Source organism: Dermacentor albipictus, chromosome 7 (assembly GCF_038994185.2).
Source record: "Dermacentor albipictus isolate Rhodes 1998 colony chromosome 7, USDA_Dalb.pri_finalv2, whole genome shotgun sequence".
NCBI classification, from domain to species: Eukaryota; Metazoa; Arthropoda; class Arachnida; order Ixodida; family Ixodidae; genus Dermacentor; species Dermacentor albipictus.
In genome coordinates, this window is record NC_091827.1 from 22,412,060 (window position 1) to 22,417,042 (window position 4,983).

At 44.8% G+C, this 4,983-nt stretch overlaps 1 long non-coding RNA gene across 1 annotated transcript; it reads left to right on the forward strand.

Annotated features, from left to right (window-relative positions):
- The first annotated feature begins 2,132 nt into the window (after window positions 1–2,132).
- LOC139047349 (uncharacterized) lies at window positions 2,133–3,640 on the forward strand. Its single transcript, XR_011507109.1, has 2 exons — window positions 2,133–2,551; window positions 3,162–3,640. It is a non-coding gene; the product is annotated as an uncharacterized lncRNA (long non-coding RNA).
- Window positions 3,641–4,983: the final 1,343 nt, after the last annotated feature.

Genomic DNA, 4,983 nt, shown 5'->3' on the forward strand with positions numbered 1-4,983 from the left:
GGCGTCACAGTTCCTTTAGATTTGGTCGACCTCCGAGATCGGTTGCGCGTTCCACCTGGAAGCCCGAGAGCAGCATCCTCTTCCGCCGCTGCTGCTTCCAGAGGTATGCCTTGCTTATCCGATGTAGCTGGTTGGCGATGCGGTATTTTCGCTGCGTTGGACATTCTTAATCCGGGATGGAGTGATGGCTGTTTGCTTCGGCTTGCTGACGGGGCCTTCACCTGGAACCCTGGAGAGTCCGGCTTAGCTTCTCCTTCCTTTTGTGCGAAAGGTTGGCCAGGCAAAGGTGACGTCCCGCCCTGAGCCTTTTTCTGCCGCTGAGAAAACTTTCGTTGCAGAGGCACTTTAGCGGAGGGAAGACGCGGCTCAGAAGGCCTCATCGCGTTCTGCATTTTTGATCACGTCCCAGCTTCAATCAAGCACTCTTCGTCGTCTTGTCCTCGAGATTCGCAGCTGCGGTAATGATGATGGTGAAAAGGGTTTTAATGCCAATATAGAAGGTTTGCCCCACTTGGTGATTTTTCTTGTTGTTGTTGCCTCAACAACACTATGACCATATGGAACTGTTATGCCGCCAACTTAGGTCACTTAGTCTTCTTTCTCTCCATGGATCGTGCAGTCCAAAAAAGAAATTGAGATTGTATGGCAACGTTTTGTCGTCGGTCACAATTAACGTGATGATAATATGATGGCTTTTATAAATCTTTCTTCACTGTGCGCTGCAGAAATATTCCCCAGGTGCTTTCAGCAGAGCAATTAATAAAGCATTGATCAATAGTTCTTGTTTTTTTTTACACAATATGCAGTTTGCGCATTAGGGAACAAAGGATCACTTAGTCTTCTACAATGTTTGAGCAGGAAGTGTCGAGATATGATGCCTAAACACTTCAGCCCTTGCTCTTGGAGGCACATATTTTCTCAACGCGATTCCATAGATCAGACACTTTAAAATACACATATGTAGTATAATAACTAGCATGAGAAAACACAATCATTAACATTTTAGCTAATCATGTAAATGTCGATACAGCGCGAGAAAATTGAGGAAAAGCATCATTTTGGAGTAAATAATTCATATACGTGCATTATACGACAGCTTTAGTGACTATCCTTCACCTCTTCGGTTTGTGTATAAATTTGCCTGATTATCGACATAACATGTGTTTAATGTAAATGTTTTGGTGTGGCTTCCCTGCACTAAAGAACAAGTAAATCACAGCTGTTACAGTTGTCCTGCACGTAGAGTTTCATTACGATCTTTATTGGACTCTCATGTCTCACGACACGATTCTTATAGCGCAGCACCGGAACAGGGCCCAAATTCACAAAAATGCTCTTACGCCGGAATCTTTCGTAAGCGCGATTGCAACCTAATCCTATTGCTGGACATACTACATACTAGCGAATGCAGCATGCCTATGGTAATGAGCACTAAGGAAATAAAGGCTTCGTTAATCACGCCCCAGGTGTCCAGAAAAAGGTGGAACCACCATGTGCCGGTCATTTAGAATGACCACCCCTGGACATCATGGCTGCAGCAGCAATAATAGGAACCACAACGATGAGGAAGACGAATAAGGCAAGAACTACAGCTGTTGTAGACTTTCTCGCCTAAATTTCTACCTTCATAGATCTGGCTTACCTGTAACTAACTTCACCTCTTTTTGTTATGAACCAGAAACTATGGACCATTTCCTTCTTTCTTGCCACCGCTTCTCCTCCCTCCGAAGAATGTTATTCATATTTCCAGCTAGTAAGCTGGGTTTAGCGCTTACTAACCAAACATTTTGTCCTTAAGGTGCCTGTAAAATAGGCACAACCCGAAGGTCGATGATTAGTGCTTTACACCAGTACATTGAAACGTCAGCAAGTTCTTGCTGCTAGGGTACAACCGTGGGAAACCTTATTTTTAATTCTTCCTAAATTTTATAGACCCTCACAAAATTTCTGTTAGCATTCATTTACCTAATACTTCGTTGTGAATGTTTACCTTTGCCCATTCTTGACATTTTGTTGGATGCACTTATCAATCGACCCAGTGTGGCCTATTCCCCCTGTAGGTACGAGCCATGTTTTGAGGCAACAACAACAACAACGTCAACTACGCGCCACATCGCACGTGGTAATTTCCAGCAACGGGTTACTTAGCCTGCGAAGATCCGGCTTGGCCGGCCTAGTCGGACACGGCCCGCTGGCGTCTCTGGCGGGCAGGGTGACTCTTGCATTTGGCTCACTTGCTCGCCACACTCGTCCCTGCCCACCGCGCCCTACGTGGTAGCCCAGAGATGTACGCTACCACTGAGGTCACCGAGTAGCCCAAAGACGCCAATGACCCTGCCAGCAAGAGTGTCGACCGTGACCTTATCAACATACGGTCCGAAGCTATTGTGCTTTTCCACGATGACACACAGTCCGAGTTTGCACCGGGTGCTGCGGCTAGAGCCATGTCTGGACTTCAGGATCACAGAAAGACGCGTCAGTTTTGCGACGTCGTGCCTTGGGCCCCAGATGGCGCCGAGATCGGAGCGCACCAGTTCATCTTGGCCACCAAGTGAGTGTCTTTCTTCCTGTCCGTTTCCCTCTTAGCACACTCGCGCTCACGTTTGCTTGCTGACGTGCAATAATCTCATCCAGGTGCAGTGATTGTACGAGTACAGTATCTGGTCGGGGCTTCCTTGTTGGTAACTTGGAGTGCCAGCGTTCGCACATAAACGCGAAAAGTTCGGGTCCAGGTGGCCTGCGGGTCAGCTGAGGCCCTCGCGATTCAGCGCCTGCAGCATTTTCATTACACGACGAGCCCAATTTTACTGACTCAGACGGCAGTACTTTCGTTTGCAAGAACCGTTTGCATGAAGTAGCGAACATTGGAATTTTGCGCAATAATTGCCGGCTTAGCCCCGAGTTCCTTTGTAACGTTTAACCTCGGGAATCAATCAAATCAACTGAAAGTGCATAAAGAAAAAGCAAATTCATCAGTATACATTTGTTGTCTAATTTAGCTGTCAAATTTATCGTGCAGAGTAACCGTGGACTGTGTCGCCTGCTTCTGTTACCGCACACCTTGCCTTCAATCGTTGAATGCTTTGCGCCTGGAAGCATTTCTTAAGTTTGCCAGTGTACAGCCGTGTCTTCAACCACTATAATTTTTATGACGCATGTAGTTCGAACGTATACGGGACCACTACCTTAACACCCTCAGGAAGAACCGCGAACCGGAGAGCTGCATCGACACTTACCACCTGGCCTGCAGCCGTCGATACCTGTGTCTCGCCGGAGAAGCCTATCGCTACACCGCGTGGAACTCCGACGAAGAACGAACACTGAAGTGTTCCTCAATCACAGATCACACAATGTGTGTCTGCGATTATTGTCCGTGACTGACAAAAGTTTTCCGTGACGCAACTTTTAGCAACAGCGGATATCAGAGAATTTGCGCTATATTTGCATCCGCATGCAGTACTCACAGCATAAACTTACGTTAAAGCTCTTTCTCTTGCACCTGTTTTCAGAATTCTATACTGGCTTTCAGCAACGAAGTGTCTATTTGTAACGCTTGTAGCAGTTGCACCATTTGTATGTCACCCCTATGTTTGGTAAATTAATAAAGAGACAGAAAGCAATGAAAGCGCATAGGAACTTGGTTTTCTTTCTTTTTTTTTACGAAAGGCAGAAATGATGAGGTAAAGAGAATCGAAAGTGTACGAAAAAAAAGCTAAAAGACATTCCACAGACAAGACCGCCGAAACAATCACCACTAACCGAGATGTCCACAGGCATAAATTAGAAAAACGACAACGTGCATCTACGGGCAAACGATGGGAATAAATGAGGCTGCTTCGCGTTGCTGAGAAACTAACATTGAGGAACCCGTGCATTTGCGCTGGTTCGTGCCACCTTCTCTGCAGCCTCGGGTGTGTCATATTTCTAATCAACAAAGAATGTAGAGAACACGAAACGCCAGTGGCCATACAAAAATCTCGGAGGATACACTGTGATTTGCCGAGTCTTCGCTAGAGGGCGCTACAATGCCGAGCAGCGGGAAAGGCAGATTCTTCGAAAAACCGCTACAGGAAGCTTTAGCTCGGGCCCAACTCCGATGCCGCCTATTCAAATATATGTAAAACGCAGAAACACTTTTCTGAGATAGGCACTGGGCCGATATCAATTAAGTTTGTTCCACTTGAGAGAGAAAGTTAAATTTCAGTGCCAGTTGGAAGCGGAATTTTGATTTCAGTCCTGGAAATTTAATACAAATTTTCCTCAAATTGGTGAGCTTGAACAATGTACAAGCATAACGTTTACAATTTCGTATCTGTGTACCAAGAGCAGATGTGGCAATTCTGCAAACAGCCTCAGCTATAGTATTCAAAGCAGACACATTTTATATATCAATTGATATTTTACGTGCATTTCGTACATTGTCTAAAGAGGTTTTGAAAATCCTACTAGCATATGAGTGGTCAATTTGAGAGCCATGTCTAATGCATCAATTTTGTCCGATTTATATGTATTTTTACATTCCACTGACAGAATTGTGATATCGCTTTGAATTGCTGAGTTAGAGTCGTAAACTTGATAGTTTCGTCTACTGAAAATGTGCAACTTTCAGAAATTGTTGTTTAGAAATTGGCGGAGTGTAAAAGAAATTCGCTAGCAGCAGTCACTAGATTTTACCTTTTTCTTTGATGTCCTACAAATCTCATTAAATTTGGTGCAGTGGTTGCCAAAAAAAAAATTGATTTCTCCTTTGCCTTGTATTTAGATAGTAGTCCCCAAGCGAAAGCTTCCTCCTAAGAGATGAACGTCGAGCTCGTAGGCAAAAAAAAAAAAAAAGTGAGCGTATTCAGATCTCTGAGGCTACAACGATTTGGCGAGTTCATGTTAGATGGCGCTGCCATAGTGCGCAGCAGGAAAGGCAGATCGATTCTTCATAAATAGAAGAAAAATAGCGCCAAACCACGAACCTCATGCATTTAACTTCAT